We start from the raw sequence: 26,972 nt of genomic DNA, 5'->3' as shown, positions 1-26,972 counted from the left end.
GTAAGAAAATGTAGCAGTCTGCCAAGTGATATACCAGCTTTGATCAAGGAAGCAGAGCGCTTTGATTCATGACTCGGGAAGATGGTATTGCCAGAGCCCAGGACTATGTACTCTGACCGCCAGCAGCTCTCCAAAGCCTTAGCAAGACCCTGCCGGCTCCTAATCTTTTTAAAAATGAGTCCATACATATACTCTATTACAAATGCCATCACATAAGTACTAATATTTACAAATATTTTCCTCACTGAAAGGAAAAAGCACCACCCGGGGGGACCCCAATCCATTTATAAGGAAACCATACAGCATCAAGGATGTTATCCAAAACTTATCCTTACCTGTAATATTCTCTATCTTACAAGTCCTGTTATTAAATAAGCATGTGCTGATGAAAATCTAACACAAACAGACAAACAAGAGCTCTAAATAGCCAGTCTTACAGTAATCCGAAACAGAAGTTGAAACCATGGATGTAAAAGATCCAGGCGACAAAATTTTATATACGGTTTCCAATTGTTCATAAACAAATCTAATTTTGGGCGCCTTTCTCTGAATCTTAAATAGTTCCTCAGTTTGGCCATTACAGCATAGCCCAACATTTTAACAATCCATTCCTTTAAGTAAAATGTTTGGGGTTGTTTCCAATATTTTGCCTAGAGTAACTGAGCAGCAGTTAACCAAATAGCTTGGCAATTCTGAACGTTCTGTTTTTATAACTTCTTTTGTATATGCTTGCAAAAAGAATAATTGGTCTTAACTTGCGTTGTAGCCCAAGATTCCCTCTATAAAGGATCCTTGTTTTATTCCTCTCTTTTTTGCAAGAGGACAAATCCACCGCACACCTTTTGGCATTTCCAGTCATGTGAGCTAGACTGTTTATTCGTTTTAGGCAGCATTACTATTTAACTGGAGATTCTGGAAACTGGATCTAAGATCTACTGCATGCAAAACTTGTGCGCTACCACTGAGCAATTAGCCTGCCTTAGGAATGGAGGCATGCTGGCCTACACTTCGGTTGCCAAGTATACTCCATTGCTAAACATACCAGCTCTGTCTCTGAAAGACAAGATGGTTGTCTTTGGAGAACACGAACTCCACAGAACAGGCACCACATCTCTCTGCAGTGCCCTCAGTTCAGAAACCATGATCCAGCAAAGCTAACAAAATGATTCTCTCTTTTTTCGGTTTGGTTTTGCAGGATAGTAAGCAAACCAGGGCCAGCGTCCAGGGTAGACACAGTTGAGCCCCTGCCAAGCGCCCACACCCCAGCAAGGGGCCACTAACAGGAAGTGCTCCTCCTCTTCACCATGGCAACCTGTTTGTTCACCTGCCTCTTGGTTGGGCCCAGGCAAATGGAGTGGTGAGGAGGAGGATCAGCAGATGCCACGGCCTTCTTGCTCGCTGGCTCTCTGGTAGCAGTGATGAGGGAGGAGGCCCACCGAAGAGGTCTTGCCCAACAGCCTTCAAAAACCTGGAGCCGGCACTGAAGCCAACATGTTGCCACCAACTAGCAGCCAATTCTGTGGCTCCCAAAACTAGCTTCTGGGCCTCCTATAGTAACCTGAAATCCCACACCCTGTCCAGTCTGCCCATTACCCATTATCATATTTTCACAGCTGTATACTTGGGGGAGGTGGGGTGAAAATTAAAACTGTGCCCTGGCAGTTGATCCTCTGCTCATCTCTCACCGCACCTGTGCTGAGTGAACAGTCAACAGCCTGAGGGAAGCTCTGGCAAACAATACAGCTGTTTGCTCCCTGACTAGGAGAAAAAAATGCTGTGGTGGCAGCGGGGGGGGGGGGGACCTTTCCCCCAGAAAATAGCTATTTAGGACTAGCAATCTTGTAAAACCCCTGGAGAGCAGGCAGTGCAGGCTCTTGGCAAATGGCTTAACTATACTGGGAAAAATGCCCCTACCCCCAACCACCACTCTTTTGCAATACTTGTGAAATGTGTAAGAAAGAATTCCTAGAAGCCAGACTTTTATTTTATTTTTTAAAAGTAAGGAGTCCTCATGGTTTCTGAGATTCCCTGGCTGCTACATCTGGGCTATAGCTATCGGACCTTTGGTCTAAAGCAGGTGTGGGCAACTTGTGACCTCCAGAGATGTTGGTCTACAACTCTTATCAGCTCTAGTCAACATAACCAATGCAGAAGGATCATGGGAGTTGTAGGCCAAAACACCTGGAGGGCCACAAGTTGTCCACCTCATCTAAAGTTTCAGACCTGGCCCATATGCACAGCAGCTTTCCTATGATGACCTGTAGGTGTGGTGTGCCTGGCCAGCTTATGGGAAGATACTAATGGTCTGACTGGGCACACCTCCTATTGCGATTGCGCAAACTACAGCAGTTACATGGACCAGCCCCACACAGAGTTAGCAGTTCCTACAATGGGCAGGTATCCCTATATAATCTCAATATAAGCTCAGCCCAGTTACACAGCCAACAGCACCTTGGCATAATGCTCTATGACCTGGGCATCAGCCCCTACAGTCCAGTATGAAGCACAGGATCCACCACTGAGTACATGCGGTTGCTATTTTCATCTGAGTCCTGGCTATGTGAAAGGCATTACTCCTCTCCCCTCCCTCGCTCCCCGACTGGAGGACTACAGAGACTGGGCCGTTCTCCCGTCTCCTAATGCGATAGCCTGGAGAGCTGTTTCGAAGCATCTTGGCGTGCTAATATCAGCTTGCCCTGCTGTTTCTGATGTGCTGTCCTTGCTCCGAGAACAGATAAAAAGATTTCAGCCTCCGGGGGGAAAATCAGGCTCCAGGCTCTTTCATAATAAGGATCAAAGGTTGAATCCAATACCGGTTGCCGATTGCAACCAGTGTTTGACTTGAAACTAAGTTAGGTTAGGCTCCCAAATTTGAGCTCTTATTGATTTTCAATCCAGAGAAATGGTTAACTTAAAAGGACAGGGGGTGGGGGAGGGGGGGAAAGAACACTAAATTGCAGCAAACACCGGCAAACAGGGTAGCCATGCATGCTCTTTTACAAAAGGACAGTCCTTTATTTGAAGGGCTCTCAGAGTACAGTCTTCTAAGGCATCCTCTATTTGAAGGGCTGTCTGTAAACATCTGGTTTAATTTAAAGGTAAAGAACCATAAGAAGGGAAAGCAGTAGGGGCCTTGAAGTTGCCTGTCAACAGTTAGAAGGAGGGCAGACCAAGTAGGCCGGCCAGCCTGTGTTCCCCACTATAGTTAGATGCACTGTATCCCTAAATGTGTGCATATATGCGCCCAATACACACACTCAGACATTAGCAGATGTAAATCCTAAGCAAACCCGTGTCCTCTTTTTTGGCGATTCATACTGGCAAAGAACCCACCACCCAAGGCTGCTGCCCCCATCCTTGTTTTCTATGGATCACCGATGATGGTCAGAAGGAAGCCGCATCAGAAAGTTCTCCACTGACGTGACTTGCCTGTTCCAGGTTAAGCGGACCTTGCTCAAGGGCTGCCAAAATCCTTGAGCCAGCCCTGGTCCCTCATGCTACCTAAAGATCTCGATTGGCCCTTCAGGCTGGTTCACACATGCGCACGCATGGCACAAACCTGGTTCAAACGCCACTGGCAGGAATTGGATTTTGCAATGCTTTTCCATGGAGTCCATCCACAAAATCAGCCAAAACTCATCAAGCACGTTTTCTCATTCCTTGATTACTACAAGTGATGTACACAGGGTGAGCTAGCCCTTAGGTAAGGCATTTCTAAGAGATTTTGGTTACATAGGCAACCAGATCAGCTTTTGCTGCCTGCAATAAAGTACTTTGATGCTATGGCCTATATAGACCCTGGGCTGGATATGCCTGATCTTGTCTGATCTCAGAAGCTAAGCAGGGTCAGCCCTGGTTAGTACTTGGATGGGAGACCGCCTGGGAATCAGGCTTCTTGCACTGAGCAGGGGGGGTTGGACTCGATGGTCTTCTGGCCCCTTCCAACCCTATGATTCTATGACTATTTGTGTAACCTGCTTCAAGGGCTCAGACACGCTCTGCTTATTTGGGGATCCTGCCATCAAACCTTAAGTCAACAGAGATATAACCTGTGCCTCACTGTGGAATTCACTTGCTCCACAGAAGATTTTAACTTTTGAACTTTTGCACCTTTCTCCTTACACTAAAAAAAAAACAAACCTTGGGGAAAAAATTAAAATACCCCATTACTTTTATGAGACACAGTATTGGATTCGTCCTTGTGCACTACAATCCTAATCATGTCTACTCAGAAGTAAATCAATTACTTGTTCCCTAGAAAGTGTGCACAGGGTCGGAGCTTAATAGTGTATTTCTTTTACTCAGAAGTAAGTCCCCCTGTGTATAAGAATTCAGGGATGCGGACAGCCCTATACAAACACGCCTGGGTGTAAGTCCCATTAAACACAATAAGACTTACTTCTGAGTAGACATGCATAGCTTGCACTGTTTGTGCAGGCTTCCCTTCCTGTCCTCTGTTAAAATTTCTTTTAATTGGATTTTGATGTAATAGTTCAGTATTGTACCTAGAAAAACTTCCTCCTTTCAGATCTGTTCAATTAAAACCCTTATTTACTGCATCTATAATCCATTTTTCCTCCATTGTGAAACTGAAGTACATGGGGGTCTCCCATCCAGGCACTAACCATATCCAAACCTGCTGAGCTTCAGTAAGGTGGCTGTATTATGCAGCCTCAGATCACGCCCCTGTCACTGAACTAACTAAACATCAGAAGTAACAAAATAGCCCATCACCTTTTTGTGAAATAATTTGAGCATCCTTTTAAAAGAGCATCACCCCAGGTAGTTTATCAATGACAAACTATCCCCATAAGGGAGAGTTAAATTAGGGGTGTTCAGGTGGGGGTGGGGATACTTACAGGAATTCTACAAAGTGATATTTCTGCTGTTCTGGGAAAGCTGCAGCATGCTTTTCGTATTTAATTATGACAATTAAGTTTGAAAGGCAACATTGGCTCACACTGAAAGTGCCTGCGATCGTGGTGATCATTCATTTCTTAATGGACATTTCCACAAGTCCTGAAGTGTTACCACACAGTGTTCCGCAAAGACCCATAGAAAGGCTCAGATACTTCAGCTATCCAAGCACGTCTCTAGTTTGGCATCTTCTAAACATACCACACGCTAGACTGCTTCAATATTCAACATATTAATTTCTATGCCTGACCTTTATTTCTCATAAATTAACCTAAGCTGTTCATCCCGATGCAGCTACATGCATGTACAGAGCAGGATTCCACACACGGATCCTGGGTTGGATCGGCAACTGCATGCATACACTGTGTGGGCTTCCCCTATCCAATGCAACAGCAGGGGTTATGTATGTAGGGCCCTTTCAAAAGAGTTATAAAGTCCCACTGATCAGTTCTTCCCTATTCCCTGCCAAAGAGCTGATGAGCAGGAGTATTGCTTTTTTCAAAGGGCGCTGGCAACCCTGGCTGTTCCATCCAGGCTGCACTGAATCAGAACCATTAAATATGAAATTCAACATTAAAATGTAAAGTGCAGTTGAAACAAATGAAGAAAAAACAATACGGCTTTTTTTTAAGAGAGAGAAGAAAAAATCGCCAGCTGTTTCTGGTTAGTGGTGGTTTGCCAAGAGGAAGGCAGAGAAGCTATCATACCAAAGATCGACATTGCTCTAGTACAAACACTCAATATTTTGCACTCTGCAACAACTCTCAAAAGATTCTTTGAAAACATCCCCTTCCCAACACACATATACACATGCACACACTCAAAGAAACAGTTAGGACACTCTGTTATCTCTATGTTAGAAATAAGGTGCAATCCACTCCCTACTGAAATCAATGAGATGGTCAGCTGTAAGGAACAGCATCAATGTAATTGTCCACAGTTTTAATTCCAGTGAATTGTTATACCAACCAAGCTTACGAAGGTGGAAAGGCTCACCCAAATATGGATCTTCAACAAGCAATGCAGCCAACGGACCCAGCTTCTCGCTGCCTAGGCACTGGGAAGCACTGCAGTCCCCCGCCAAGGGCTGTGTGTCGCAAATGCCAGCAGTGGATGTGAGCTTTGACCCCAAAAACCTTGTGGCAGAGCCATTATCAGCTGAATGAAGCTGATATGGCCAAGTTGCATTTTAGGGAATCCCAGAAACGATTACTTCTCTTAGCCGGATTTTTAAAAATAAGTTTCCCTACGTTTTCTAGCCAGACTGAAGATTAATTCTACCATCATTCACCTCAGCCTTGACGTATTGACACAGGTCTGAATAATATGAATTGCATTGTCGGCTTTTGAATGTTGTCGGCTTGAGTTTCCCCTCACAACTTTGCATATGTGTCACTGGACTCCAAATCAATGCCATTTTCTGTGCATTGTATCACAGAAAACAAAAGCACAGGGTTGGCCATGCTGCGGTCATTACAGTTACCGCGCTATGCCTCGTCAACTGCAGGAACACTGCTCAATTTGTGCTAAACCTACTAGCCCTGCTTTACTCTTATATAGCTAGAGAGCAGGCTTGGCACCTTTGGATTTCAAAACTTCTGCCACCGGGGTGGGACCTGGGGCAGGGCCTGGCGCACTCCTGTGTGCTGGGGCGGAGCCAAGAGCAGAACTCTATTTGCTGCCTTGGCAGGTGGGCATGGTGTGCTGAACCTGCATGTAGGTTCGCCTAACAGGGGTGGGGAACTTGTGGCCCACTGGATGTTGCTGGACTTTAACTCCCACCAGCCCTAGCCAGCATAGCCAATGGTGAGTGATGATGGGAGTTGCAGTCCAAGAGCACCTTGAGGGCTGCACATTCCCTGTCCTTGGGGTAGAGGAGCCACATAGAGAATTGGGGATGAGAGCAATCGTCCCAGGGCCTGCTGGCACAGCACCACATTTCTTAGCTGCTGCTTCCCACCCCTTTCTTGCGGGTCTTTAGTAACTATGCTTCCATTGGCTCCACAGAGCCTGGAGAGAGGGGCTACAGAGAAACGGCATCTGCGCATACAACAGAGCATGTGAACGGGAACACTGGGCCTCAGCTCAGCCAGCAAGAGCTTTATTTATTTAGTACAGCGGTACACGCCATTTTTAGCCCCCAGAGCCACATCCAAAGTTGCTGAGTTGTTTGGGGGCTACATGCATGCACACACAAACACACACACACGGCTTCCCCAGTCACTGCTTCTGTGCCACTACTGGTGCTATGGAAACAGCAGTGCCTACGACGGGGTGGTGAACCACAGTCCTGTGGGCCAAATCTGGCCTCCCTGGGGTCCCAATCTGTCCCTCTGGGGTTTCCCCCAATTCCCACCAACTGTTTGGTTAGTTCTCAGCATTTGTGCAGTTCTGTCCCCATTCTAAAAGCTAGAATACCTCCCCAAAACCTGAGTTACTTGCAGTAAGAGCTTTAAGCTAAAATAGGCCGATATTTTGGTCCCTGCCCCATTTGCTGTTCCCCCGCTTCCACTACTGGAATGCTTTGTGCTCACTGGGGGCTGCTTCAGGGTCACCCCAGTGACTCTGACCCAATCGTTGCCTTTCCACCATGGTTTGCACCTTGGAAGACAAACAAAATTCAAAGTGATCTTGATAGGCTGGAGCGCTGGGCAGAAAACAACAGAATGAAATTTAATAGGGATAAACGCCACGTTCTGCACCTAGGAAAAAGAAACCAAATGCACAGTTACAAGATGGGGGACACGTGGCTCAACAATACTACAAGCAAGAAGGATCTTAGAATTGTTGTAGATCACAAGCTGAATTACGAGCCAACAATGTGATGTGGCTGCAAAAAAGGCAAATGCTATTTTGGGCTGCATTCATAGAAGTATAGCTTCCAAATCCTGGGAAGTACTAGTTCCCCTCTACTCAGCACTGGTTAGGCCTCATCTGGAGTACTGTGTTCAGTTCTGGGCACCACACTTTAAGAAGGATGGAGAGGGTTCAGAGGAAGGCAACAAAGATGATCAGGGGACTGGAAACAAAGCCCTATGAGGAGAAACTGAAAGAACTGGGCATGTTTAGCCCTGAGAAGAGAAGACTGAGGGGAGATATGATAGCGCTCTTCAAGTACTTGAAAGGTTGCCACAAAGAAGGTCAGCATCTCCTCTCGATCCTCCCAGTGTGCAGGACACGGAATAATGGGCTCAAGTGACAGGAAGCCAGATTCCAGCTGAACATCAGGAGAAACGTCCTGACTGTTAGAGCAATACAACAATGGAACCACTTACCTAGGGAGGTGGTGGGCTCTCCCACACTGGAGGCATTCAAGACGAGGCTGGACAGCTATCTGTCAAGAATGCTCTGACTTGGATTCCTGCATTGAGCAGGGGGTTGGAGTGGATGGCCTTGTAGGCCCCTTCCAACCCTACTATTCTATGATTCTATGAGATTCATTAAAGCATTCTTCTTTTCATTAAATACTTCACAGATTCCCGCCCCCCCCCCACCCCCCCAGCATTTCTCAAAAAACCAAAACCCTACTAGCAGACTAGATAACAACTCTGGACTACAAAGTACTGATGTCATACACTACTCTCCCTCCAATCAATATGAATATACCAACCATGGACTACCATGTAGTGCTGATGTAAACCATAGTCAGCCACAGTACCACCTACACACACACACACACACTTTCTATAAAGGTATAACTTTATTTACATTGGCAAATGTGTGTGTTTTAACAGTTATATTCGCAGTAAAAAAGGCACCTTTTTGTGTGAAATATAACCTGAGCTAGAAAGAAATGAACTCCTGTCATTTCTGCTACCCATTGTTTAGAGCTGCATATACTACTCCCAGTCACAGCTACACTAAAATTCTCAATTTCTCAGTTGTTTTCTATGGGCAGTAATCAGTATTCCATGAGGGTGGACCCCCAAAGCATGGGTTCAAAAGGAACCAGGAAGTCACTTCTATAGGCAAGTGATCGCTCTAGCCTTATCTCTATGGCCAAATGTTGATCATAGCTGTGACTTCACGCATTGACTAAACACACTGAAAGGTGGTTGTGGGCTTGTTTACACGAAACAATGGGACAAAATGATTGTCCATCTCTCACAAAACAATTGGGATGCACATGACCATTTTGCAACATCTCGGTTTCTACAAGGCATAGAAACTTCCTCTTTTTTAATTTGAAAGCTGGGAATCTGGGCTAGCTGGTGGTTCCCCCCCCCCTCCACCCCAAGATGCTGAGCTGGGGATTAGAGCTCCCTAGCCCTGTGGTTAATCCGGCTATGCTAGATCCCAGTTTGCTTAGAATATAAAGCGAAATGCGAGTTCATATATTAACCAAGGCAAAATCAGTCTGCTATCTAAGCCTCCCAATAAAATAAAACAACTAAGTCATAAAACAATTACACCAGGTTGAAAATATACTGGTGAAGAAAGGCCATGAGCCAAATCTGCCACCAGATTGTTGACCTTCTCTTCTCATGTTCACCTCTCTTGATAAGTCCTTCCAACATTCACAGCTTGATATACTTTGGCAAACGACTAGAGCGGATGATTCTAAAAAATACAGGCCAATACTTCTACCACCTTGTGCCTACACAAAACCCTTTCGGGGAAAACCTCCAGTTTACTTGATCCCAAGGCCTTGTCTGGATCCATGATATTTGGATAAGGCCATTCTCAAAGCAAAAGAAGAAATATAGTGAGTGTAGGAAGGGGAATTCATCTTTTTTTTGCCGGTCAAGCATTAGAGTGGATGTTTGTTCACTGATAAGTAGCTCTGAAGCCTGTCCTGAATTCTCCTGTCCAAGAGCTAGAATGTACTTCATCTGCTTTCTGTGCCATGTCCCATTCACATAGACCATGCCAGCAGGACTGATGTCAGCACCTGACTGCAAATGGCATCTTGGAGGAGACAAATCTTTGGAAGAAAACTGGCATGGGGGGCGGGGGGCATCAGACCCTCCTCCCTACATGCCAGTCCCAATCAGTGCTAGTACCAGGTTGGGGGCAGGGAGCACTTTTGCAAGACTCAGGGAGTCCACCTTCTCACCATCATTGTCACCAGCTGCTATTGCCCCTCTTCCTCTTTCTAGTCATTACTACCACTTGCTTACTTGACAGGCTGAGAGCCAGTGAGCATGTAGTCTGTGGCATCTACTGCTCCTCCACCACCACTGTTGTCAGAGTGAAACACAAGTAATGAACAAGCAGGTTGCAACGATGAAGAGGAGCAAATCCAGGGGACCCTTATTAATGGGTCCCCACTGGGGTGTGGACCCTTGGCAGATGCCCAACCACACCTACCCTTAATGACAACTCTCATCCCAACACAGCTCACACTGCTTTTTCTTAAAACAACAACAACAACAACACTCCTGAGATAGATAATCACACAGCAAGCTTAATGCCTAACTCAGGTTTTATTCTCAGCCAGAAATGGATTTTGCAGCTCCAACCATATGCTGTGCTTTTTCTGTGCTCCCACAGAATCACAGCACTTATACAGCCCAGAGATCTTGAATAGAATGGCCAGGTCCAAATTTCAGATATATTTTGCAGCACTGTGCCTAAGGAAGAGAATTATTGACCTTCTTTGAAACAAGGAACCACAAGAGGGCATAAATTATGTTCTGTGATCTAGCAAACCCAATCCGAAAACTTCATCACACTTCTATCAACAAACTCTTAAAGCAATGAAGATGCACTAGCTAGCAAGCCCACTTAACTGGCTTATGAGCTCACTATACATTTAAAAGCATTCTACAAGGCAAGTGATATTTTTTACAGACATTACATTTTGTCCACACAAAATCATAAAACGTCCTGATGTAATTTTATGATACTGTACACCTCCACAAAATGTTGAAGTCCCAAACACTACCAGTGAAAACCAGAGCAAACATCAATCTGCAAGAAGATAGTTTATATTCTAAAAGTGGAGGGTATTTCACTCTCAAAAATTCTAAGCATTCTGCCAAAAGATGACAGCAGTGTTTAGAAAAGCTTGTCTCCAAAGGAGGTAGATAAGACTACAGGTAATATATTGCAAACAAAACTATACATTGTAAGCTTCCATCAGTCAATGAAAAATAGAATATCATAATACAGACTGAGAAAGCCACTATTAAGGGGATCACTGACCAAGATTCTCTCATTTCCCCCACAAAAAATCTCTCTTATATGAGATATCCAGTACTCCTACCCCACACCTTCAAAATACCCAAATGTAGCCAAGTATCTGGGGGACAAAAATCAAGAGTCAAGTCTTACCAAGCTAATCAAAATAAAATATTCAGTTAATCATCTGTAGACCTCCTTTTTTCCAATAATGTTCTCATGGCAATGGCTTTTGAAGTATGCTCCAGGAAATCCTTTGGTTCCTTGGATGCCTATCAAGGGGTCATTCATAAAGAGCTTGCCCAACCATTATAGTTCTTCCTCTGCAGTTAGAAGTCACAAGGAAGTATGTGACGAGTTCCAGTCTATCCTTCATAGTAGTTCAGAGTCTCAAACTGTCCAGAGAGCTTTGGCTATTGGGCAGTGTAGAAATGTAATAAAATAAATAAATCTTAATTTTTGTACATCCTTGTACAGAAGTTGTCTTTTGGGGATACCTTCATCTGTTTCTATGCCACTGATTATTGTGCCCTCTGCTGTCAAGCTCTCAGAACTACTTAAAAAGTCAGCATCTAATAAATGGACAGGGTGCTCCCTGAAGTTCACAGCGCTTTCAGAAAAGATGTTATGGAAGAAAACCCCTTTCCTGGTTTCCATCAAAGTCTATTGTCTACAATGCCTTGAAAATGGGATCCAAGTGGGACTATGCAAATGAAAGGGTTGGGCTATACAGACAGGGTGTGGCTCTGTTTTCAATGGTCCCCTTTATGTTCCAAGGAATAAACTTTGCCTTCTGTGAAATATTTTGGCATTTGGGACTCATATCCCACCTGTGCCTTGTACTCAGTTTCTTGGCCAAGTTACTTGACCCTGGGCTGGATCAATTTGACTTTTGTGAAATGGGTGTTGGAGCAGAAAACTCCAGGTTAAAGGAGTAGTTTCGTGTTTTGGACTTCAGACCCCATCTCAGCCTTGTATTTAGGTTCTTGGACAAGTTACTTTTATTTTCATTTGCCTTCTGGGAAATGGGTGTTTTGTGACTGGCCATGCCCATCATGGCAGCTATTTTGTGAATGGGCAAGCCCCCATTGCAGCCATTTTGGGAGAGAACCCACAACACTCTCTCAAAATAACAAATGTGCCCACCGACCCAAAAAGGTTGGGGACCCTGGAAAGCAGTGTGCTGTAATTTGGGATGCAGCGGAGTGTGTGTGTTGGAACAGGGCGAGGTGGGGGAGATAAAATCTGTCCCTGAAACTGGAAATTTACCCTGGATCTCCCTTGGCGCACTCATTCCTTTATTATCTTCTAGACTGAGCAAGTGACTATTGTTCATTCCACTGGGGGAAATTAAAGCACTGCACATAAAGGCACCATATAGCAATGGGGACAAAAATTAACCACATCTGATGCTGCATGGCAGGAATCCTGCAGGGTGGCACAATGTGTCACAGTGCACAACACACTGCATCCTTCCTGCTCATTTCTTCTCTCTGAAGTCTGGCCAGGACACAAACCCTCCCTCCATACCCATGGCCCATCTATCAACATTTGTCAAACATAAAAAGAGACTGGAGAGTGGGGGCGGGAATAAGGAAAGGGCCGTGTTAGAATTCTCGGATCAATGTTCAGGAGCACAAGAGACAGAAGCTTCACAGGGCTGCTCAAGCGCAGAGATCTCCTCCAGAGACTACAAATCCTGTTTGAATATTGGGACCAATGGCAAAGATGGACACCAGTAGTCACTGTCCAAGACACAGAACATGTCTGCCCAGCAGACTACTCCAATCCATCCGACAGGTCAGATGGTGAAGATCATGGAGTGATGGTGAATATCATGGCACAGCACTGTCAGATAGTGAAGATCATGGCAGGGCAGTTAGTTCAATTTCTGGCTCATGCTGGAGCTTTCTCCACAGGGGGCAGGTTTCCTCTTTTACAGAGGACAGTCCTCTATTTGAAGTGCTATCCTTCCCAATTCCAGTTTAACGATAAAGAACCAAAAGAACGGTCTGTTGCCCATTTACAGTTAGCATCTAGACAGCACATTAAACAGGCAGGCATGGGTGACCTGGTCGCAATCTTCTACACTATGGTGAGATTTACTGTATTTTATTTCAATTATAATGATTACTTCTAAATTTGCATTTATATATATTAGCATATGCAAATTTTATGCAAATATTGCCATTGTGTGTGCGCGCACGCACGCACGTGCATATGTGTGAGAGAGCGACAGACAGACAGACAGACAGAGAGAGAGAGACGCACACATTTCCTCTGTTTTGGCAATTCTGAAGTGTCTACCCTATTTCTCCATGAGGACACAAGCTGTAGGCCACGTCATACATTACTCTGCAATGTGGCTGCTGCTGCAAAATTGCTTGCTTTGTCCAGGGCTCCCCAATGTTGCATGACAATAATGGGAGTGGCAATCACATGGATTGCCCTGGTTTGCTCCTTTGTCAATGCCTGTGGTGCACTACCAGTGTGGGATGGAAAGTAACCATGCAGTCAGATGGTACATGTGTTTGCAGCTTCTATACATTACTGCTATGTTGTGGAGCACCAGCGCCATGGAAGCAGCTTATCAGTAGCAGCCATATTTCACCAGTAACCATATGTGATGCAGGACTGGAGCAAGGTAACGTAAGTACAAACAAGCCTTAAAAGGTTGCTAGTAAAGAAAAAACAGGGACCCAAATAAATACTCCTTACACAGGCTGACACGGGCTTTTTTTCCTCAGGACTTTGTCTACAAGTTCATGTTTCATCATAAAGCACTAGATAGCACTGTGATATAGCGGAACTGCACAATTTCACACAGGCATTAATGTGGAATATTTATTACCACATTATCCCCGATCTTTTAAAAACCAGGATAAAGGTCAAAAAGCGCCCTGGAGGTTGACAATGTTGTGTAAAAGACTCGCAAACTTCCATGAGTGACCAATCATGAATGTGCAATAAAAGCCACATGTAGAAATGCTCAAAGAGATGTTTGATCAGTTTTTGCATTTTCTGTGTTTGCAATTTGAATGTACGCCCAACATTGGCTGGAATGCACTTGCAATTTTAAAATGTCTGTTCTAGCCCACATTAACAACATTCACAAGTACCCACAATTAGCACAAGACAGGATCAAATATGCTTTTTCTACCATGCATAAAAAAGCCAGGGCTCTCAATTGGTTAAACAATGTTTGATTGATTGATTTGCTGCCTTTTAAATGATTAAATTGAAACCAACTGGCATTTTACTAAACCCTCAATATTGGTGCCTTTTTTGAGATACTAAAGAGAGTGCTAGATAATTTGTGGTCCAATAAACAAAAGGTACCACTCATTGCTAGATTACAATTTGTCTCTGACTTAAAGTTTCTCCTCCAATTAATCAGTTAAGCCTTTAGCTTATTAATCTACCAATTAAAACCATTAAAGAAGTGATTGATTTCATGCAAGCTGCCAAAGAAGCTGTTGTAATGTGATTCTGATTTCTATAGCAGTATTAGAAATTTATTTGAAGAGAACTCTGACCCCTGCAGAGAAGGGATCCACTTAACTTTGGTTTTTCCAAAATAATTGGCCTCTATATGAGCTCAAACTTATCACATCTAAGAAAGGGCCTTCATTCTCACCTAATACACTAACTGCTCCTTAATAGACTTAACAAGATGCGAAGAAAGTGTTCCTTTATTGGTTCCTTAAGAGTTATTTCCGAGCAGCACTAGGGGGATAAAATGTCCGATCCAATGTAGTCATTCATACTAGTGAAGCAGCAGCAAGAGTCTGATATTGACTCTTCTTCTTTTTAAATGAAGCATTTATCCAAAGCCCAAGTCAAGGATTTCTTAGAAGGCGCCACCAAACAATTAAAGTTTGTGTGGTGTCATTGAAGTTGATAGGACTAATCAGTATGTGGTCTGTCTCGGAATCACCCTCTGTGTGTCTCTTATTTGCCCACAGAATTAGGCTGCTTTGTCTGGATTGGGGAAAACAGAGTCAACAATTTTTCATCACGCTGCTTGTCTTGTCTTTCTGTCAGAGTCCTTGACACAGGATCACATGTTTTCATCTAATGACCAGTGTCAAAAAGTGCAACAGGAGCCGACTTTTCCCCTTTCTGAATCATACATTTGACAAAAACAGCAAAAGGAACAAAAAATGTAAGTGGCACCCAAGTCGCTCACGTATTTAACAGTGTCAAGTTTGACTTTCTCTCACTCTCTCAATATGTGATTCTGACCCCACCCTTTGCATCTGCATTACTCTAAAGATAACCAAACAGAAAAAGCATTCAGCAGCAATCAGCACCACTTAAATGGCCCTCCTAAGAACAGTAAGTAAAACTCAGATTGGAAGACTACATCACATTTCATAACACGTCTTCAATTCTCTGGATTTTTCGAACCAAGAATCTGAAATAGCTGTACCCCAGTAAAGTTTTGTATTAAACTTTACTGGATTGCCGTTTGCAGTCTGAAGAACCCAGAAAATCTGTTTAGAGCTCCATAACCATCCCCACCGTCCTTGCTGACAGCAGACCATTTACTTTGTACCTTGGAAACAATGGAGGCCACTAAGAAGCAAGTTAAATCTTCATAGCCTTATCTCGTGGTCCCCATTTCCTGGTCATGCAAGGCTATGACAAAGAGAAGAGGACCCAGGACTTGCCTTGTATGTATAGGAGGTTGGATTCAGATTTAAGCTGGATTAACCATGTTGGCGAAAGTAGACTTCCCCATCCCCCCTTTCCCAAGGCTGGCCCTCCAGCCTCCTAAAAATGCTACAGAGAGCCAGGAGCCCCTGCTGAATGGGGTGAGCTGTGTTGTGACAGGGGAGGGGGATTCCCCCAAAGCAGGCAGATTTTTGCAGACAGCAGATCCTGAATCCAACTTAGAATGATGACTGAGGATTCCTAGGCACATCTAAAGAGAATATATCAAGGCCCAAGGCACTTGAAGTAGCAAGTCTCTTCTTCGAACAAAAATATGCAATCCATTTAAAAAGTCAGTGTTAGGACATTTATTTAAAACACACACAATCAATTTACCACCTGCAGTAGCACCCATGTGGTATTCCATCCACTGTCAACCTAGTCTGACCCAACATAATTTAAGACAGAAAAATCCACCCTTGCTTAAAGATTTCAGCTGATGGAGAATTGTCTAAATTCCTAATGGATGGATTCTACTGATAAATTTAACACAAACTACTGAAGTGTGTGTCACAGGATCTTCCAAATAGTTCTATAGATTGGTTCCCATTTGTAATAGACAGATGACATTCAGGGTGAGTAAGGGCATCAACCAAATTGCTGGCCTTAGAAGACAGCTATAGAAGAAAAGAGAAGCTGTAAGACATTGTAGCTGCATATGTTCCAACTCCCAACAACACCATGGACTCCAGTAGATCCGCGAGAGCAGTTACATCTGCTACATCAACAATAGAGTGCTCCAGGAGTCCCTAATTCTATGTTCAGCACAAATCTGCAGAAGGCCTTTCAGAAGCCCAGGATGCTCCATATGTTCTCTGAAGACAAGACATATACTTTGGATGTATAGATATGGACAAATTACACTGAATCTCCATATTGATGCCTATTATATGTATTTAAAATTCAGGATCATAAAAAGTAAAGTTTGTAAGGAAGTTCCAATCCCTATTGCGCAATTACAATTGAAATATTTTAATTACAGCAAATATGAAGTAATGCCAAAAAGAAAGCTATAATATGGGCCATTAATACCTGCTTATGATTCTACTTATCAGCATAATGTGTGTTATACATGCTGAAATCATCTTATTGACTTCTGTTGCTTCATCTATGCAAAGATTACAGAAGTAAAAATTACTGCTTGGGAGTACCAGACTTTAACAACAGCTGTCCAAGACTCTGATTTTGTTACCTATTGATTATCATTGTTACTTATCAAGAAACAATGTGGTAGACTAGGAGACCAAGATTCAAAAACTCCACTCAGCTATAAAGTTCCCTGAATGACCTTGGGCCAGTTCCTATCTCTCAATCTAACCTACCTCACAGGGTTATTATGAGAATAAAATGGAACAGAGGTGGGTGGGAGAAACTATTTATACTGTCTTGGTTCTTTGGAAGAAAAATGGGGGTATAAATGAAATAATTTATTTATCTATTATTCCTTCTCTCCTAAAACGGAAAAAAGTCAGTTTCCACTGATTATTTTGTGTGTGCTATTTACAGGATGGTGCCTATGACTCCATCCACAGACAGACTTCACTGGGAGATGTCAAGGGATCAGATTTGAAAATCCTTTCAACTGCCTCATTCAAACTCATTAAAGCCCAATGAGCTATTTCAGTGCCAATGGAGACACTTCATATCTGATGAAGAGGATTCCAGTTCACTGACACTTACGCGGTAATAAATTTGTTAAGTCATTAACAGCATTACAAAATGGTTTGTTGTTTCTGCTGCAACAGATTATCACACCGACCTCTTTGGCACTTTTCAGGTATTAAATGTAACAAGTGAATACATTTCACCAGCTTCAATAACTTTCTTCAATCAGTCCATTATCATGCAGCCTCAGAGACTATCGAACAAGATAGGAACACTCAAACTGACTCACAGAAATATTTTTAAGGATATTCACACTTGGGGGGAAAATTGACCCTTTGGAATCAAGTCATAGTGCATTGCTATGTAATCCCATTACAGTTAGCCTCCTGAAGTAGCCTTCTTTAGATAAAAGTAGAGGCACCAGATCTTCACTGGATCATGACACCTACACCTTTAAATTATCCAAGGCACCAGGGGAGGAAGCAACAGCTACGCCTGCTGTCTCTTTCCTCCACAGGTCATCTTATTCTCCTCCAGTTGGATTAAAGCAAATATTACAGATCACATCCATATACAAACTTGCAGGTACACATAAGTCACTGTCTAAAATAAAAGTAAGGCACATAATCCCGAACTATTAAGTCACTCAGCTTTATTAACTCACTCCTTTAAAAACTGTTCATTACTATTTCTTATGTACGTTAGGCATTAATAAACCAAGTCAATAAATGGCACCCACATGTTCATGAAGTTATCCCAGTTCTGACCGTGCTCTTTCACTCCTATAAAAGATGTAAATTTTGCCATTGCTGCAAGATCCAACATCTTTATTATCCAGTCTTCTATAGCTGGGATTTGGGACAATTTCTAATATTTTGCATATACTAGTCTAGCAGCTATTATCATATAACAAGTCAATTTCAATTTACTATGTTCCTTTCATACTAGATCTTTTGCATATGTTATTGCAAGCCTCCTATGAGCTCCGCTTAATACAACAGGGGAAAAGTGGGTGGGGGGTGAAAAGACCCATGTGGGAGCAAGATGGAAGGCACACTTGCCCCACCCTCATTCAAGTGGGACTGAGTGTTACTGCACATGCATGGCTGCTGCTAAAAGCAACAACCTCATACTGCCTCTTCCTCCTCTCCCTCAAACATCTGTTATTACAAAATTTGTGTCCTGATGTGATCAAGTTGTGAGTTTTCCCTGCCACCCCCTCCCTTCATTGACTGCTGCTTGGCAGGGACAAGAAAACTTGTAGTGCAATGAGGGAGAAGAGAGAGGGGGACAAGACACGAGGCTTCTTCTTTCAGTGGCAGTCATGTATGTGCCATAACATCTCATTCTGGCCATACTGCCTTTCAGACTTTCTACCTTTAGGGTCCCTTTTCACACTGCCTCATCCACTGCAGACAACCAAAGGATTCCGGGACACATTCTACAATGCACATTCGACACTGATCTCATGAGGTACCAGCCAGAACAGTTGGGTCTCACTTTTTCTCCCCTGGATGGACCAAAAGCGCTTCCTAGAACATTGTCCTGTGCACATCATGAGGCACCACGAACAGCGAAACAGAACTGGGAGACAAAAGCTCTTGTGGCAGAGGAAGAGTGGTGGGGCAATGGTCAGGATAAGGAACATTCCAGGATGCAGAGAAATGACAAAGTAGAACTGATCTACACAGTCAGCAAAATCATGTGGTATAGTCCTACCCTGAAAATTGTGGAGAAGGCTAGGCCAAAACATTTCTCCCTGGTATGCTATTTTTTACATGTGAAATAGACATATGCAGAGCAGCACCAGAGGAAGCAACATCAACAAGGCTTTCTCTGTAGAATTCTTTCTAGAAAAAAGTTCCAGAGAGCTCTCCTTAAAGCAAAATAAATTAAACTCCATAATCCCCAAGGAAGATCTTATTCAAAACTTGTTTGGCTTTTTTATGACTTCCTGCAATGTTGCAAGAATAAATTTTCTGGTTCAGTATTAGCTTGAGCTTTGCATTTCCTCAGTTTCCTAGCTTTCGATATATAGGGATTATTTTGTTTAATGTGTGGAAGCATTCAAAACTGCTCAGTACAGTCCAAAGACTCCAGCACATGATTTTACTGAACATGTAGATCAGCAGTGTTTTCACATGCAGAAACCAAGAACTGGAATTCTCATGAAGGTCCGGACTTAAGTACAGACTACTTCAGCTATTCACAGTATGTTCAGGAGCACATCACATCCGCAGACATACCCCCAATCAAATCACCAGGGCTTTCATTAAAACTTTCTGGTACATTTTCATCTTACACAGATGCTAGCGTTAACATAGCATTGTTTCACTTAGAGCCATGTCATGCTTTATACAGCTCTGACACAGAATTCATTCACATGACTTGGACTTAGTATGATTTACTTGCTGCAGTGCTGGATTTGATCTAGGGAGACTTTGGGGTTCAAAACCTTACTCAGCCGCAAAGCTCACTAAAAGCTGTGGGCCAATCACCATCTTTCAGCCTCATTTACCTCAAAAGGTTGGTGTGAGGATATAATGGCACATGCTATTCTAAGCATCCTAGAGGTAGGGTGGTATGCTGAATAATAACTCCCATGCAGGAAGTGCAGTGAAACCAGTATGTGGGTTGTGATGTGTGCCAGTTCTAGAAGCATTACTTTGTGGATATCCATGCTGGCAAATCATAGTTGGTTGCGTACAGTGTATACAGATAGGTGTACAGTGTGTCTTTTAAAAGGTGGCTCAAGGCTTCCTTTAGGTCCTGTTCTGCTGAGGAAAACAGTTACAGACACACACACCATAGGATCTTCCCATAGATTTCATGAAAATTGTTTCAAGGAACACTCCTCAGAAAACTGAACTGCAACAGAACTCTTATCATCCAACAGAACTCCTATCATCCAAACTACAGTTATTTTTATTACATATTAATTTATCACATTTGTCTCCCAATCTTCTTCCACAGGGCTCAGGGTGGGGTTCGGTACATGGGTCTCCCCCATCCGATTTTATCCTCACAACAGCCCTGTGAGGTGGGTCGGGCTGAGAGGCAGTGGCTAGCATAAGGTCACCTGATGTGTGAACGGAGGTCTTCTGCCAAGCTAATGCTGCATTTATACAGCTTTTTACATAGGATACCAAACACCAATTTACCCCACTGATAGCCTTTTGTTCAAATATGCACAATGTCCTGAGTCACAGTGTACATAGCTGGGGTGGGGGGGACCTCGCAAGACTCTCCAGAGTTTCCTTTAATTCTGCAAATTCACCCTCCCAGTTCCTGCTCAGTCCTGACTCACTAGAATGGGAAAGGAAACAGGCTTCACAACACAGCCTTGAGTCCAACAGTAGATACTAAATAATTATGATAAATAATAAATTTATTATTATTATTATCTTCCACTGAAGTAATTTCTCTTGGCAAACCCCTTTTCCTGAAACCTGAATACTTTCTTGCCGGGGTCCGCTTCCTCTTCAGAATTGAGGTGCATTCCCCCAAACGAGATGGATTTGGACATTTTTTTTGCCAGGCTGATGGCTTTCATTAAGCTGTCATATACCCGAGGTTACTCTCGGTCATTCCTACCTACTTGAAGTTGCTCTGCCTCTATGTGTGTGTCTGCCCCCCCCCCCCAGCTTTTCGCCTTGCCTCAGCAGCCCCAACTGGAGGCGCCGTCTGATAGAGCAGCAGTAAAAAAAAGCGTGCGTGTTTGTCTGTGTGAAGAGAAAACAGGTCCCATCCGATGGATGTAGTCGCCGTACTCTACAAAAGCTTTATGCCACAAGGATGTCTTTTAAAAGGTGCATCAAGGCTTCCTTTAGGTCCCATTCTGCTGAGGAAAACAGTTACACACACACAGACACACACACACACCGGCTCCTGGAATGAAACCTAGGTCTGTTGCTTGGCGCAGGGAGAAGGAGTGTAACAACGAGAGAAAATTAAATGATAAAAGACACTCAACCAAAAAATATCTCAAGAAACAAGGCGTCGCTTTGTCCAGCTCCTCAAACATTTAATATTTCTAACCAGACGTGCCAGTCCAGCTCCGCTTCGCCCTTTCTTCTTCGTCCTTTACAAACGACCGCAGCAGCAAGACTTTGCTCTGAGCTCCTCTGCCCTTCCATTTCTCCATCCAACAGTCAATTAAATAAGAAAACAACAGCAACAGAGGTGCCGTGGCACTCGAGCGTGCCTAGAAGCCCTTGTCCTCTTCTCAAACGCATGGGGAGGCAGTGGCGGGTCCTCGGCGAGGACGAAAACGCCCACTGCGTATGCTCAGAGGTCTGCCTTCCTGGGCTTATTTTTTCACACTGGGGGAGAAGAAGAAAATTGCGAGGTCCAGATCCCCCGTCGGCATCGACGCCAAGCGCCTGGCAAATCCATCCAGTCAATTGGCGTCGACGTGTCTGCAGGGCAAAGGGGCGCAAGCAAGGTCCCGAGCCATCCTTGAAGGGGATGTTCGTTTTCACCGAAGGAGGTCATCTGAGCCTCGACACCCCCCATTCTCTCGCCCCCTCCCCGCTAGCCAAGTCCCCACTTTCGCGCTTTTTACCTGCTGGCCAGTTTGATCGGGGCTCCGCCTTTCTGTCCACTTCGAACAGGAAATTTAAAAACCCCGAGACGAAGAAGCCTGGCTGTCCTCCGGGCGCTCAGACGGGGGGCGGGCAGGCGGGGGGGGGGCGAGAGCTGCCTCCGCTCTTGCGTGCTCCCCCACTGAGACTCAAGCAAAAGCAGGCGAATTTTTGAACCCGGCGCTCCTTATATAGATCCAGCCGGCGCTGTACAGCCGAGGTTATTATCGGTCACCCACGGCTTCCTTCTGCTGCCGCCGCCGCCGCTCTGTTTATGTATTTCAGTCACTCACGGCGAGCACGTGGAGGCGGAGCACGCCTCTTAAAAGGGCGACGCTGGAGCGCCCTGCCTGGGGATCCTTCGCGTCAGTGACGGAGGGGATCGGTCTCGGGTGGGCCCCCAGCAGCGGCAGCGCACGGAGCGCCTCTCGCATCACGTAAGAATGGCCTTGGAGCAGGCTGAGACCAAGGCTAGTATCCAACGTTCGTCCTCCATAGAGTAGACCCATTGAAATGACCAAGTTAAGTCCCATTCATTTCAGTGGGTCTACTCTATATGGAGGACTACAACTGGATAGTACCCCAAAGGCCCAGCCATCCAACATCCCAGCAGACGTTCTTAAGCAGGTACTCATACCAATTAGCCCAAGCTTCCCTGATGTGGAGGATTATACCACCCATAATCCCCACACAGGCTGGGATGCAGCTAATTGTAGTCCTACACATCTGGAGGGTGCCAGGTCGGATCAGCCAAATGATCAGTCTGATAAATGTAAACCTTGTACATATTGCAAGGAAGGATACACACACACACACACACACACACACGTTGGGTGTGTGTATGCACAGAAAGCTAAGGCAATGTGCAAACACAGGCACATCTTGGACTCCACTGCTGTAAGTTCCCTGGCCAGGCCACCCAATATACTTTTACTCTTTCCGCATAGGAATTAATGGCAGCCATCTGCTTATATGGTAGAAAGTAAAAGGGATTCACTCCAGGCCACACACGCCTGGGGGGCGGGGAAGGCACACCCATTCCCTGTCCCTGGTGTGCCCCACCACCGCCACTAAGAATCAAACTTGCATAGCACCATCTTGAGGTCTGTTCCTTGTTTAACGTGAATGTGCCGGAATGTCTGGATAGTGACCGAGGAAGCCTGAAGCTTGGGTGCCACTTGTGACACACACAGCATGTTTTGTTTATGGCACACCTGGGCAGAAAGGAAGGAAAAGGCCTGCTGGCCCACATATGCCATAGAAGCAGGCAGGTTATGCCCCTACGCGCATTGGATTAAGTCAGTGTTCATCATTCCATGGGACCTTCTCAAACTGGGGAGAGGTAACGAGTGGGGTACCGCAGGGCTCAGTCCTGGGCCCAGTGCTCTTCAACATTTTTATTAATGACTTGGAGGAGGAGGTGCAGGGAATGGTTATCAAATCTGCAGATGGCACAAAACAGGGCAGGATAGCTAATACCTTGGAGGATAGAAACAAAATTCAAAGTGATCTTGATAGACTAAAGTGCTGGGCAGAAAACAACAAAATGAAATGTAATAGGGATAAAAGCCAAGACACCAAATGCACAGTTACAAGATGGGGGATACGTGGCTCAACAATACTACAAGTGAGAAGGACCTTGGAACTGTTGCAGATCACAAGCTGAATATGAGCCAACTATGTGCTGTGGCTGCAAAAAAAGGCAAATGCTATTTGGGGCTGCATTAATAGAAGCATAGCTTCCAAATCCCAGGAAGTACTAGTTCCCCTCTACTCAGCACTGGTTAGGCCTCATCTGGAGTACTGTGTTCAGTTCTGGGCACCACACTTTAAGAAGGATGGAGAGGGTTCAGAGGAGGGCAACAAAGATGATCAGGGGACTGGAAACAAAGCCCTATGAAGAGAGATTGAAAGAACTGGGCATGTTTAGCCCTGAGAAGAGAAGACTGAAGGGAGATATGATAGCGCTCTTCAAGTACTTGAAAGGCTGTCACAGAGAGGAAGGCCAGGATCTCTTCTCCATCATCCCAGAGTGCAGGACACGGAATAATGGGCTCAAGTGACAGGAAGCCAGATTCTGGCTGAACATCAGGGAAAACCTCCTGCAATACAACAATGGAACCAATTAACTAGGGAGGTAGTGGGCTCTCCCACACTGGATGCATTCAACATGAAGCTGGACAGCCATCTGTCAGGGATGCTTTGACTTAGATTCCTACATTGAGCAGGGGGTTGGACTCGATGGTCTTATAGGCCCCTTCCAACCCTGCTGTTCTATCATTCTATGATTCTACTTTTCCACTCAGGCCTCCCCTCCTAAAGATACCATGTCTACTTTGTCCCCCAGTCTTTTTCTCAAACTACTACAGCTTTCTTTTCAATGGGTGAGCATATAAAGATGCCTACACGTTGCTCTGTGCATGCAGCCTTCTTTCCTTGTGCATAAACAATTATGGATGGATGTCCCCACCCGTCCATTCTCTGTCTATTTGTATGTTTGTTTTGCCCAGTTCCACTCCCACCGGCTCATCCACAGAAACCTCTTAGGGGGGCATGAGGCTGGCTGGGGCTAGCATTGAACACTTCAATGCTAGCCCCAGGTTTTGTGGATTGGAAGGTAAAAGGAACCGTTGCCTCCAGGTGAGTGGCAGGGGTGGTGCTGGGGGGGGGCGGGGGGCAAGACCCCACCACAAACAAGGAGCTCCCACCCCTACTTGCCCCCCATTGCTGGCCTCCTGTCATTACTTGAAGGAAAGGCACTTTTCACATATACAACTGCATTCATATATTATCATCTCTGTAGCTCTTCAGATGCAGCTCTTGAGCCAACAAAGGTTACGCATTTTGCAGCCACTGACATGCTCTTCAAGATGCCAACAGACCAGTGGCAATCCACTGAGGGGAACGGGAAGCATCAGACATGCAAGAGAGAGAAGTAATTGAGGAGGCCTGGACAGCTGCATTGCTGTGGGTGGGGTGCTAGAGCCCCTGTTTTTTCTTGACCCCTGTGTCAGTTAGATTGGGAATTGCTTTGTTATGCAATCCCAACCCTTCCTCCAATCAACTGAGGGTGGGATAATTCCTTTAATCCCAATTTCTCAATCTATGTTGCCCGTACAGCATCCTCCCAGGCACGTTTATTATTCAGAGTTAGGAAACCTGTACGTGGGTCAAGAAGCAACAGTAAGAACCAGACATGGAACAACCAATTGGTTCAAAATTAGGAAAGGAATACAACAAGGCTGCATATTGTTGCCCTGCTTATTTAACTTATATACAGAGTACATCATGAGAAATGCCAGGTTGGATGAATCACAGGTCGGAATTAAGATTGCCGGGAGAATTATCAACAACCTCAGTTACGCAGACGATACCACCCTAATGGCAGAAAGCGAAGAGGATCTAAACAGCCTCTTGTTGAGGGTGAAAGAGGAGAGTGCAAAAGCTGGTTTGAAACTCAACATTAAAAAAACTAAGATCATGGCATCTGGCCCCATCACTTCCTGGCATATGGAAGGGGGAGAAATGGAAGCAGTGACAGATTTTACTTTCTTGGGCTCCAAGATCACCGCAGACGGTGACTGTAGCCATGAAATTAAAAGACGCTTGCTCCTTGGGAGGAAAGCTATGGCAAACCTAGACAGCATAGTAAGAAGCAGAGACATCAACTTGCCGACAAAGGTCCGTCTAATCAAAGCTATGGTTTTCCCAGTAGTAACATATGGCTATGAGAGCTGGACTATAAGGAAGGCTGAGCGCCGAAGAATTGATGCTTTCTAACTGTGGTGCTGGAGAAGACTCTTATGAGTCCCCTGGACTGCAAGGAGGTCAAACCAGTCCATCCTAAAGGAAATCAACCCTGAGCGTTCATTGGAAGGACAGATACTGAAGCTGAAGCTCCAATATTTTGGCCACGTAATGCAAGGAGAAAAGTCACTGGAAAAGACCCTGATGCTGGGAAAGACTGAAGGCAAAAGGAGAAGGGGACAGCAGAGGATGAGATGGCTAGATAGCATCACGGATGCAATGAATATGGACTTGAGCACACTCCGGGAGAGAGCGCAGGACAGGAAGGCCTGGCGTGCTATGGTCCATGGGGTCACGAAGAGTCGGACACGACTGAACAATTGAACAACAAGGTCACCAACCTAAAATCCTGCATTTAAAATGGGGCTTTCTGCTTCCACTTTAAATGCAGAATTGCAACACGACTCCCTTTGTCGCTCCTTCCTTTCCCCCCACCCCTTCCCCCCTCCTTCTACCTGCATCCGAGTCTTCCATTATCTTTCATTGATCTCCCTCTTCTTCTTGCCCCTTTAACTCTTTTGACAGAGGGAACTGAAGAGGAAGACAAGGGGGCAATGTGATAGCTCATTATCTGTGACCTATTTAAAAAAATGGAACAAAGGGCATTTAGTGCAGGAGACCCCTTCATGGATCACTGCCTTGTTGTGGCGAAGGGGCTTGCGTAACTCAGTGAAGCCATAAGCTATGCCGTGCAGGGCCACCCAAGACGGACAGGTCATGGCAGAGAGTTCTGACAAAATGTGGTCCACTGGAGAAGGAAATGGCAACCCACTCCAGTATTCTTGCCAAGAAAACCCCATGGAACGTATCACAAGGCTAAAAGAGATGACGCCGGAAGATGAGCCCCTCAGGTCGGAAGGTGTCCAATATGCTACTGGGGAAGAGCAGAGGGTATTTCCAAGTAGCGCCAGAAAGAGTGAAGCGGCTGGGCCAAACCCGAAAGGACACTCAGCTGTGGATGTGTCTGGCGGTGAAAAGAAAATCCGATGCTGTAAAGAACAATATTGTTTAGGAGCCTGGAATGTCAGATCAATGAATCAAGGTAAGCTGGAGGTGGTCAAACATGAGATGGCAAGATTGAACATCGACATCTTGGGAATCAGCGAACTCAAATGGACAGGCATGGGCGAATTTAATTCAGGTGACCATCATATCTACTATTGTGGGCAAGAATCCCTTAGAAGAAATGGAGTAGCATTCATAGTCAACAAAAGGGTGGGA

At 44.8% G+C, this 26,972-nt stretch overlaps 1 protein-coding gene across 1 annotated transcript in view; it reads right to left on the bottom strand.

The window, feature by feature from the left end:
* ABCA1 (ATP binding cassette subfamily A member 1) overlaps positions 1 to 22,193 on the bottom strand; it is a 137,773-nt gene extending 115,580 nt beyond the window's left edge. Inside the window, exon 1 of the mRNA XM_084834780.1 lies at positions 21,926 to 22,193. The gene's annotated coding sequence lies outside the window, so the exon portion shown is untranslated. The remainder of the gene's footprint in view (positions 1 to 21,925) is intronic.
* Positions 22,194 to 26,972: the final 4,779 nt, after the last annotated feature.

Source organism: Heloderma suspectum, chromosome 2 (genome assembly GCF_057233095.1).
Source record: "Heloderma suspectum isolate Gila_16-S chromosome 2, 16-S_ref, whole genome shotgun sequence".
NCBI classification, from domain to species: domain Eukaryota; kingdom Metazoa; phylum Chordata; class Lepidosauria; order Squamata; family Helodermatidae; genus Heloderma; species Heloderma suspectum.
This window is presented reverse-complemented; position numbering and strand designations above follow the sequence as displayed.